Source organism: Dendrobates tinctorius, unplaced genomic scaffold (assembly GCF_039654945.1).
Source record: "Dendrobates tinctorius isolate UK_male_01 unplaced genomic scaffold, ASM3965494v1 ptg000063l, whole genome shotgun sequence".
Classification (NCBI taxonomy): Eukaryota; Metazoa; Chordata; class Amphibia; order Anura; family Dendrobatidae; genus Dendrobates; species Dendrobates tinctorius.
This window is the reverse complement of record NW_027361731.1, coordinates 1,847,351-1,859,769: the sequence shown is the minus strand read 5'-3', so window position 1 is coordinate 1,859,769 and position 12,419 is coordinate 1,847,351. Positions and strand designations below refer to the sequence as shown.

The window sequence follows — 12,419 nt, the reverse complement described above, 5'->3', positions numbered from 1 at the left end:
ATCAGAATTGGCGTTGGAGACAGGGGTTTCATGACCATGTTGTGGACTGATTTTTCAAGTCCCGCTCACACGACTGGTAATACTGCATCGATTGAAAGTGACAGGAGACAGCAGTTGTCAACTATGGTTACAAACTACTTCTCGTCCCACATCGATGTTCTCCCTCACAGGTCAGTCCCATTTGACTATTGGGCCGCTAAACTGGACACCTGGCCTGAATTGGCACAATATGCCTTACAGGAGCTCACTTACCCAGCTGCAAGCGTGCTATCGGAAAGAGTCTTCAGTGCTGCTGGATCAATCATGACGGAAAAAAGGACCCGTCTCTCGACCAAAAATGTGGATGATCTAACCTTCATTAAAATGAACCATGCATGGGTTTCCAAGGATTTTGTCACACCTTACCCTGATGACACAAACAGATTTATCATGTAAATCTGATAAAGCCCTGGAAGGATCGGTCTGCCTTGTCAGCGGAGCTGGCCCGTCCTGTCTGCTCGCATACCGTACCGGAGGTACGGGTTGCAGAGACTCTCTCGGAGCGGCAAAAGACGGAAGTCAGGCAGTTTCTACTTCACAACCAAAAGTTTTTCTCAGAAAAACCCGGGCAGACTATGCTAATGAAACATGACATCGTAACGGAACCTGGTGTCACAGTTCACGTAAAGCCCTACCGAATCCCGGAAGCGCGCCGTGAAGCCGTTTCCCGAGAAGTGAAGGCAATGTTAGAGTTAGGAGTCATTGAGGAATCGCACAGTGCGTGGTCCATCCGGTTCTGCAATGACTTCAGGAAACTGAATGCGGTCTCAAAATTTGATGCCTACCCCATGCCCCGGGTCGACGAGTTAATAGATCGGTTAGGAAAAGCCCGGTATATTACGACCCTAGACCTAACAAAGGGGTATTGGCAGATCCCTCTGGTGGAGGCTGCCAGAGAAAAGACAGCATTTGCTACGCCGGAAGGTTTATTTCTGTATGTGTATATGCCGTTTGGAACTGCACGGGGCACCGGCGACCTTCCAGAGACTGATGGTTCGAGTCTTGAGGCCACATAGGCGGTATGCTTCGGCCTATTTGGATGACATTGTCATTTACAGCTTGGACTGGGAGACTCATCTCCAGAAAGTACAAGCTGTGATTGACGACCTGTGGGAGGCAGGTCTAACCGCGAACCCCAAGAAATGTCACATCGGGCTAGAAGAAGCCCGGTATTTGGGGTATGTAATTGGGAGGGGTGTTGTTAAACCCCAGGTTGATAAGATTCAGGCGGTTCAGGACTGGCCACAACCTGTCAACAAGAAGCAGGTGTAAGCCTTCCTGGGGATCGCCGGTTATTATCGCCGGTTCATACCCAATTTTGCAGCCATCGCTACCCCCCTGACGGATCTTACAAAAGGGAAAGACTCCGTCATGATTAAATGGAGTTTAGCGGCTGAAGAAGCCTTCCATAGCCTAAAATGGGCACTTTGCTCTCAGCCCGTACTGGTGACTCCGGACTTCCGCAGTGAGTTTGTGGTACAAACGGATGCCTCTGATACAGGTATCGGGGCTGTACTCTCACAAGAGAGGGACGGAGTGGAACACCCAGTCCTCTATCTCAGCAGGAAGCTGAATAAACACGAGCAAAGGTATGCAGTCGTAGAAAAAGAGTGCCTCGCCATTAAGTGGGCTCTAGAGGCCCTCAAATATTACCTGGTGGGCCGAAAGTTCAGGCTGATCACTGACCATGCCCCTCTCAAGTGGATGCACTTGAACAAGGAACGGAATAGCCGGGTGACCCGGTGGTTCCTTGCCCTGCAGGCCTACACTTTTACGGTGGAGCACCGCCCAGGGGTACAGATGGGAAATGCAGATGCCCTGTCCCGAGTGCACTGTTTGGCGGGTGTCATTGCTCGACCGGAGTGGTCTGAGCAGAAGGGGGGGATATGTGAGAATCATGTGGGAATAGTGGATGAGGGCAGGTATATCTCACCCAGATTCCTTTCCTATGTGGCCTAGTCTGGTCAGTATCGCACCTGCTTACTAATGGATAATGGGAGGTGGATATAAAAGGATGCAAGGTGGTTGTGTGAGTGTCTCAGCCTGGGAACACAGAGAGCCTGTCTGTGTGAGAGACACACGTGAGTGGAAGCAGTGCCCACTGCAACTGTGGTTGGGCTGGACGGGAGAAGCCCGCCAGTTGGTAGTTAGGTTGTCCATTGTTTAGTTAGTGCCGGACAGGCAAGGATTTGTTTTATGTTTTATTTCCTTTTGCATTGCTTTCACCGTTAATAAACCATGAAAGAGTTGGTAGATGGTGTGCAGTGCAGGATGTAACAGAGCCGTGTGCCAGGTGCAGGAGAAAGATGACAGACACAGTCGTGCAGTTCCTTTACCTGTACTTGGTAAGTGCCGTCCAAGACCCCGAGTACAGATGGAGGAGTTGGTCAGCCTGGAAGCCAATTTGGAATTCTCTCTCTGCAGATAGGTAGTGTGGCCTCCGTTCTAGCGCTTATCTGAGGTACTCGCAGTGCTGAGTTCAATGAAGTTCCCCCTGTTGACTCTCTTTTGGAACTTTCTCGTATGGCGGGCAGCCGTAGCCTTTTCCTTCTGGCTCCCACACGTCGCTGCTGGGGCCTCCGAGCCTTAGTTGGGTACAGAGCATTTACAACTGCTACTTCCTCCGGTTTCGGCTGCAGGAACGTCAGTGTCCCTACAAACTCGGAGACCGGAATCCGGACCATGCGCTCCAGCTAGGAGTGAGCCTTAACTCTGCTCATCCTCCAGCTTCCCTTCTCACGTCCACGCACTTCCCCTTCCCTTCACAGACTGCCCTAACTTACCTCCTCCCGACCACAGAGAGCAGCTCCTCAGCAGTCAGGTTCAGAGGTCTCCCTGCTGGCCTGGAGTGCGAAATGTGTTGTGTGTTGGTTTAACTGCTAGAGAGACCCTTCGTTGCTCCCAAGCATGACATCACACTCCCTAGGAGGAAGGTAATGCCACTGTGGCGACCGTACTCCTGGGGGCGCCACAAGTGCACTGATGCCCAGCCACTGCTAGATGATTCTGCTGGTACATTGACCCAGACCACTACATTCCCCTCGCACTCTACACAGCCAGAATCTGACCCTGATGAAACTCAGGTTACCCTTCCCATATACTCTACCACCTTACACGGTGACAAAGAGGAAGGTGCAGATGAAAGTGCAGGTTCTGCCCACCCGCCGTCAGACACACGTACTATTTGGGGCCCTGTGCCAGTGCCGTTGCCAACGAGTGGGCCCCCCCTGCTTGCTCAGGATCACAGCACTTGCAAAGTTGAAATACTTACCTCTCCCTGCTCCACCGCCATGACGTCTTCCGCGTTTCCTGACAGTGATATTCTGATCAGAGAGCGCAATGACATCACGTCTGTACGCCCAGACTAGTACAGGGATTCCCTAGTGAGGAGACTTATTTGAGGAGACTTATTTAATTGTTTTCAAAGTTGGGACAGCAATTTTTGGGGAGCACTATACTCTGGAGAATGATATATGGGGCCCACCATACACTGGAGCATTCCAAAGGTGGACATCAGACACTGGAGCAGCATTTACAGGGCCCATTATACACTAGAGCATTAGAAATGGGGCCCATTATATATGGAGCATTATTTGGGCCCATAAGACAGTGCAGCTTCATCCATGGGGACCAACATATACTGTAGCATTATGTGGAGCTCATCATATACTGTATGGAACATTATACGGGACCAATGATTCTGTATGGAGAAATATATGGGCCTCATTACTCTGTATAGCGCACTATGCGGTGGCCATAATACTGTATGGAGTAATATACTGTCCGTTTTTGGAGCTATTGGAGAATTTAAAATGGATATCAGTCATGAGATGTAAAAAGTAAAGTATTTTTCATTGTACTATACCACTATTTCTCTGCCGTATCGGAGCATCATGAGTTGTGCTATGTGTTAAAGGGGCGCTCTTTGGCCCAGGGCACATGAAAACCTGGAGCCAGCCCTACCCCCCCACAAATTTAGCCAAATAACCCCCATTTTTCAGTGTGTAACTAGTATTATGAAGTAAATTAAGGTTGAAATGCTTCAGTAATAAGAATTGATGTTTTTGGCATTCAAAAGGGCACTGTAGGTGTGTTTCCTGTCCTCCACTCCCTGCCGACTTTGCTTCCCCATTGACTTGCATTGGGTTTCGTGTTTCAGTCGGCCTTCGACTTTTCACAAAAATCGGCCGATTTCGTTCGACCCGAGTTTTGCGAAACTGGAGCAGAAATGAATCTCCGCTTAAGCTCCTGAAATGCCGAGACTGCCTCTGGAGACCAATTCACCACATCAGCGTCCTTTTTGGTCAAATCAGTCAGTGGTTTAACTATACCAGAAAAATTACTTATAAATTTACGGTATAAATTAGCAAAACCCAAAAACTTCTTAAGAGTCTTCAAAGAAGTTGGCTGAACCCAATCATAAATGGCTGTATTGTAAGGGTTCCAATGGATTGTAATGAATAAGAAAAATGCTCACACAAGAATTGAATTTACTAAATTGATTTACTTAATAAATGAAAAGATCAAATAATAAACAGTATAAAACTATAAATACATATGCATTAATCAGAAACAAGCATTATTCATATGTTACATTATACAGATAGACGTCGACCAGTTATCCTCCAGGAGCCAAAAGAGACTGAGCACATGTCTCCTGGTTCTTTTAAATGTCCAGCTAAAAGGTGTGTCCAGCCCCACCATGTGGGGAATGATGTCACAAGTCTATTGTGCATTGGCTATAAGCACATCCCCTCAATACCTGTTTTAACCAGTATATAATACAGGAAGCTAGAGGGGGTCTCATGTGTGCCACATGGCAGAAATACAGCAAGCTGAAGGAGTGGCTTCGGAGCCCAAGATAACATCCTTGGGAAAGTTAACACACCCAATCTAATTAGGGTAGTTGCCTTGAATATCAATGGTCCTTTGTTGATGGATAAACAAATGACCAGTAATTTACATTCCTTTATCTTAAGTAAGCTTCAGTGACCTTTTGCTTACCTCATCTCAGTGTATATTATATTAAACTGATTGAAACCATATAAAAATAACTCACAGTATACAATGGCCTGTACCTTGGCCGGGTCCATTTCTATAGTAGACGGGGACAAAATGAATCCCAAAAATGAAATCCTCTGTTTACCAAAGAGACACTTCGATCCCTTAACATACAGAGTATTTTCCCTCAAAATCCGGAACACAGTCCGGACATGTTTCACATGAGAATCCCAATCACTGGAAACGATCAAAATATCATCCAGATAAATTATCAAAAACTTATCCACAAAGTCCCGGAAAATATCGGTCATAAAAACATTGGAAGACAGAAGGGGCATTAGTGAGCCCAAAAAGCATCACCAGGTACTCAAAATGTCCCTCCGGAGTATTAATCGCCGTCTTCCATTCATCCCTGTGCTTGATGCGAATAAGATTATATGCCCCCCTGAGGTCAAGTTTGGTAAACCAACAGGCACTTTTAACTCTGGAAAATAAATCAGAAATCAGAGGTAACGGGTACTGATATTTAACAGTGATTTTGTTAAGGGAACGATAGTCAATACATGGCCTTAATAAGCCATCTTTCTTGGCCACAAAAAAACAGCATCTAAAGGTGAAGAGGATGGTCTAATATGACCCTTCTCCAACGACTCCTTGATATAAGATCGCATAGCATCATGTTCGGGTACCGATAAGTTGAAAAGCCGACCCTTGGGAAATTTACACCAGGGCATTAACCATTGCACAGTTATAACTCGTATAAGGAGGCAAAGATGCAGACTTGCTCTCACTAAATACATCAGAAAAATCAGCCAAATAGTCAGGAATATCATGAGACTGGGGAGAGTTGGAGAAAACAGGAGTGTCACTGAGAGCACATTGACAACCCCAACTCACCACAGACACAGATTTCCAATCCAAAACAGGATTATGGGTTTGCAACCAAGGAAAACCCAGAACAATAGTATCATGAAAATTGTGCAACGCCAAAAATTTACAACTCTCTTGGTGGTCCGGGGCGATCTGCATTATCACCTGGGTCCAAAACTGGGGTTTATTCTCCACCAAAGGAGTAGCATCAATACCCCTCAAAGGGATAGGAGTCCGCAGGGGTATCATGGGAAAACCACATTTGGCAAAGTCCAAATCCATCAGATTCAAAGCTGCTCCTGAATCAACAAAAGCCTTAGCTGAAAATGTAGACAAGGAGCAGATCAAGGTAATCGCCAAAAGGAACTTAGGCTGTAAACTGCCGACCGCAAATGCGTGAGCAAAACGCTTTTCTCGTTTAGGGCAGACAGAAATAGTATGAGACGCGTCCCCACAGAAAAAACACAACTTATTACGCCTTCTAAACTTCTGACGTTGCGCCCTAGACAAAACCCTATTGCATTGCATGGGTTCAGAAATTTGTTCGAAAGGTGGCAATGCCTCTTGTGTTGGTTTACGTTCAAGTAAACGCCGATCAATTTGAATGGCCAATGACATAGAGTCGTCAAGACCAGAGGGGACAGGAAATCCCACCATAACATCTTTTATGGTTTCTGCCAAACCCTTCCGAAAGAGAGCTGCTAGGGCATCGTCATTCCATTTAGTAAGGACCGCCCACTTTTGGAATTTTTGACAATATAACTCTGCAGAATCCTGACCCTGGTTCAATGCCAATATAGTTTTTTCAGCTGGATCAATAGCATTAGGTTCATCATACAACAATCCCAATCCTGGACCCGTAGAAGCGAGTAATCGCGAAACGGCCGTTGTCCGGCACCTCCCTCCCCTAGCATTCCTCTAACATCCTGCATGTCCACACATCTATTGATGGAATTTATGTAAAATAAAGACGCACAGTTTTTCAGCTATATCGGTGAATGCTGCATATTTCTTCTTTTTTCTCATCATACAACAACCCCAGGGCTTGAAAAAATGCATCCAAATTAGCCACAATAGGATCTCCGGGTGTCAAAGAAAAGGCCCAATCCTGGGGATCGCTGCGCAGCAGGGAGATGACAATTTTAACCTGCTGCACAGAGCTCCCCGATGAGTTAGGTTTCAAAGCAAAAAATAGTTTACAATTATTCTTAAAATTCAAGAATTTAGACCAATCCCCAGAAAACACATCAGGAGTAGGAATTTTTGGTTCAACAGCAGATGATTGAGCGAGATAGGAAGAAATTTCCCGCACTTCAGCAGCGAGCTGCTCAACACGATCAGACAATTGCTTAGTCTCCATTTAGACAAAAAAAATCCTCCTACAGCCCCAGAAAAAAAAGAGGAAAAAATATACAAAAAAAAAAAATTCTGACACTTTTTTTTTTCCAATTCTTTCCTTCTTTAGAGTACCCTAGAGTCTACAGTAAGGCTGGTGATTCTGTTATGAATGGGTCACCGAGGAGGATAGCAGGACCAAGCTAAGCCACCAGAAAACCAGAGAGGTTGGTAACTAAGTGGATTGCGGAGCCCTGATCCTATCCACATAACTAGCAGTAGCCGTGGAGCGTTCCTACGATGATCCTAGACGCCTAAGCACAGCCAGAGAGCTAACTAAGCCTAAAGCAAGAAAGGTGAAATCTAAACTGCCCCGGAGCAGACCCCAAAGGAATAGATAGCCCTCATTCATATATTGTCGGTGAGACAAGATGAAACACAAACGCAGGCAGAGAAATAGACTGAGCAAATGATGGGGCCTAAACTGACTAGACAGGACAGGCAAGAAAAGACACTATCTGCAATCACACAAAAAACCCTGAAAAATCCAACACGTCTGATGCACAAAAAACACTGAAGTCACACGACTTCGTCCCCACTATATCAGCACTCCGGTATATACTGGAAGCAAAGCAAAATGAGTCCAATATAACAGGGGACAGAACAAACTGACACAAGCAGTAACATATGGGCGGTGATCCAGCACAGCTCCAGCAGGAGCAAGCTGACCCGCACAAAGAAGAGATAGAGAAAACCAGATCAAATGCAAAAGATTAGCAAATGAACCACTTAGCTGAACCATGCAGGAACAGAGCAGGAGACATCAGATCTCAGAAGGCACATGAAGGAAATCACAAGCAGGGATTGAAGGAAATCTGTTGTCTTAAATACTCCAATCTGTAACCCCAGATCTCCAATCGTCCTCATCATAATCAGGTGGCAGGTCTCTGTCAATCTGACCAGCTCCACTATCTCCAGTAACCACCAGAGGGAGCCCAGAAAGAGAACTCACAACACCTCTGTCAATCTGACCAGCTCCACTACCTCCAGTAACCACCAGAGGGAGCCCAGAAAGAGAATTCACAACAGTCCAGCCATCTTGAAGGAATGGGGATGGATAAAGGTTGCATGAGGTAGTCACCAGCTAGTTTCTATGGTGTTGTTGGGTGCAGTGGACTTTGATAAAGGACTATTCGTAGATAGATAGTGAATGGGTTACATACACACACACATAATAGAACTTTGTTTAGGGAATGTGGTAGGCCACTTTGAAGTGCCGTAAGTTGTGGATTGTCCATTCCAGAAGAATTGCGCAACGCGGGAGAAGTCTTGGAGACGGGAGTGAGAGGTAAGGATTAGTGCAGATGTTAGTCGAAAGTCACTTGCAGTGGGTACGCGGGTAAACAGAAATGAGGGAGGAGACATAAGGGGGGTGCCACATTATGGAGAGCTTTGCAGGAGAGAACAAGCAGTATGAATTGGATCCTATAATGAATGGGCAGCCAGTGCAATGTCTTGCACAGTGTGGACTCGTCCAAGTACCAATTAGTCAGAAAGGCAACCTTGGCTGCTGCATTAAGGATGGACTGGAGAGGGGAAAGTTGAGTCAGAGGGAGGCCAATTAATAGAGCGTTGCAGTAGTCTAGGCGGGAGTGGATCAGGGCGGCAATGAGTGATTTTGTTTCCATGGTGAGAAAGGAGTGGATTCTAGAGATGTTCTTTAGGTGTAAGTAGCAAGAGGGGGCAAGAGATTGTATATGAGATGTGAAGAAGAGATTGGTGTCAAACATGACACACAGACAGCGCGCCTGCTGCCGGGGTGTAATTATGGTGCCACCCACGGAGAGGGAAATGTCAGATTTAGGGAGGTTAGTAGACGGCGGGAGCAGAAGAAGTTCAGTTTTGGAGAGGTTGAGTTTCAGATAGAGAGTGGACATGATATTGGAGACTGCGGACAGACAGTCACTGGCATTCTGTAGTACAGCGGGGGTAAGGTTGGGGGAAGACGTATATAGTTGTGTGTCATCAGCATAAAGATGGTACTGAAAGCTAAATCTGCTGTTGGTCTGTCCAATTGGGGCCGTGTAGAGAAAGAAGAAAAGGGGGCCAAGGACTGAGCCCTGAGGTACCCCGACAGCGAGAGGAAGAGGAGATGACGTGGAGCCATAGAACGATACGGTCTTCAGAATCCAGTGTGGGGAACAGCGCTAAATGTACTGCTGCTTCTCAGGCGCCGCTACGGGTCGCATGGATGACACCTCCGTGTGTCATAAGTGTGCGGAACGTTTTGAGGTCCTTGCTGCTGTTAAAAAATGGACATGTCAGCATATTTTGCCCATGGACACATGGTCTGTAGAAACACTCTCACATGTGCACTTGAATGGGTCTACGTGTGAAACTGTCACCACACCTACTGGCAGGGCCGGTTTTAGGCAAAGTGGGGCCCTAGGCAAAGATTAAAATGGGGCCCCAAAAGCTAACATATTGCACATCACACAGAAGCATTTCGGTTGTATTTATATGCGCTAAGTTCAGGCCGCTAAATGAGTGTGATCGACAATATTGAAGTCGCTCAACACTTGTTTCCCGGCCTCTTTCCACCGTCTGAGAAAGAATGATGGGGACAGAACAATCACTAATGGATCACTAACAAATCACCATACAGTATCATGTTATCAGCAGCACATCTACAGTTTACACCCCATAGTCCTCCATATAATATAATGTGCCCCATAGTCCTCCATATAGTATAATAAACTCCTCAGTTCTCCATATTGCATAATTCACTCCCCATAGTCCTCCATATTTTATAATACACTCCCTATAGTCCTCCATATAATATAATGTACTCCATAGTCCTCCATATAGTATAATACACTCCTCAGTCCTCCATATAGTATAATACACTCCCCATAGTCCTCAATATAGTATAATACACTCCCCATAGTCCTCCATATATTAAAATACACTGCTCAGTCCACCATATAGTATAATACACTCCTCATAGTGCTCCATATAGTATAATGCACCGCCATAGTCATCCATGTAGTACAATTCACTTCCCATAGTATAATGCACACCATAGTTCATCATAAAATGTATTCTCCATAGTCCTCAATACAGTATAATGCAGCCCACATAGAGCATAATGCAGCCACCCCACAGAGTATAATGCAGCCCCGCCATACAATATAATGTAATCCCCATAGAATATAATGCAGCCCCCCTCTTATAGTATAATGCAGCCACCCCTTAGAGCATAATGCAGCTACCCCTCAGAGTATAATGCAGCTATTCCACAGAATATAATGTAACCCCCCATAGAATATAATGCAGCCCCTCCATAGAATATATGGCAACCCCCTCATAGAGTATAATGCAGCCCCTTATAGAGTATAATGTAGCCCTTCTCATATAGTATAATGCAGCCCCCATAGAATATAATAAAGCCCCCATACAATATAATCTAGCCCCCACAGATAATGCTGCCCCCCCATAGAATACAATGTAGCCTCCTCATATAGTATAATGTAGCCCCCTCATAGAGTATGATGCAATCACCGCCCATAGAATATAATAAATATAATACAGCCCCCCATAGAATATAATGTAGCCCCAAATAGAATAAAATACTGCCCACCTCCCCATAGAATATAATGTAAGCCCCCATATTATATAACACAGCCTCCCCCATAGATTATAATGTAAAATGTACCCCCTTAGTATATAACTCAGCTGCATAGTATAAAGCACAGCACCACCATGGTATATAGAACAGCCCACCATGGTATATAGCACAGTACCACATGGTATATAGCACAGCCCACCATGGTATATAGCCCAGCATGGTATGTAGCCCAGCACCACATGGTATGTAGCCCATCATGGTATATAGCCCAGCACCACATGGTATATAGCCCAGCACAGTATACAGCCCAGCATAGTATACAGCCCAGCACAGTATATAGCCCAGCACAGTATAGAGCCCAGCACAGTATATAGCCCAGCATAGTATATAGCCCAGCACAGTATATAGCCCAGCACAGTATACAGCCCAGCACAGTATACAGCCCAGCACAGTATACAGCCCAGCACAGTATACAGCCCAGCATTGTATACAGCCCAGCACAGTATACAGCCCAGCATAGTATATAGCCCAGCACAGTATATAGCCCAGCACAGTATACAGCCCAGCACAGTATACAGCCCAGCACAGTATACAGCCCAGCACAGTATAGTATATAGCCCAGCATAGTATACAGCCCAGCATAGTATATAGCCCAGCACAGTATACAGCCCAGCATTGTATATAGCCCAGCATAGTATATAGCCCACCATAGTATACAGCCCAGCATGGTATATAGCCCACCATAGTATACAGTCCAGCATGGTATACAGCCCAGCACAGTATACAGCCCAGCATGGTATATAGCCCAGCACAGTATACAGCCCAGCACAGTATACAGCCCAGCATAGTATACAGCCCAGCACAGTATACAGCCCAGCATAGTATATAGCCCAGCACAGTATAGAGCCCAGCACAGTATAGAGCCCAGCATAGTATATAGCCCAGCACAGTATACAGCCCAGCACAGTATACAGCCCAGCACAATATACAGCCCAGCACAGTATACAGCCCAGCACAGTATACAGCCCAGCACAGTATACAGCCCAGCACAGTATAGTATATAGCCCAGCATAGTATACAGCCCAGCATAGTATATAGCCCAGCACAGTATACAGCCCAGCATTGTATATAGCCCAGCATAGTATATAGCCCACCATAGTATACAGCCCAGCATGGTATATAGCCCACCATAGTATACAGCCCAGCATGGTATACAGCCCAGCACAGTATACAGCCCAGCATGGTATATAGCCCAGCATAGTATACAGCCCACCATAGTTTATAGCCCAGCATGGTATATAGCCCACCAATGCCACAATAGTATTTAACCCAGCACAGTATACAGCCCAGCATGGTATATAGCCCAGCATAGTATACAGCCCACCATAGTTTATAGCCCAGCATGGTATATAGCCCACCAATGCCACAATAGTATTTAACCCAGCACAGTATACAGCCCAGCATGGTATATAGCCCAGCACAGTATACAGCCCAGCATGGTATATAGCCCAGCATAGTATACAGCCCACCATAGTTTATAGCCCAG

At 45.9% G+C, this 12,419-nt stretch overlaps 1 protein-coding gene across 1 annotated transcript in view; it reads left to right on the top strand.

The window, feature by feature from the left end:
- Nucleotides 1-12,419, top strand: part of LOC141094141 (uncharacterized) — a 392,749-nt gene that overhangs the window by 194,738 nt on the left and 185,592 nt on the right. The gene's annotated exons all lie outside the window — the stretch shown is intronic.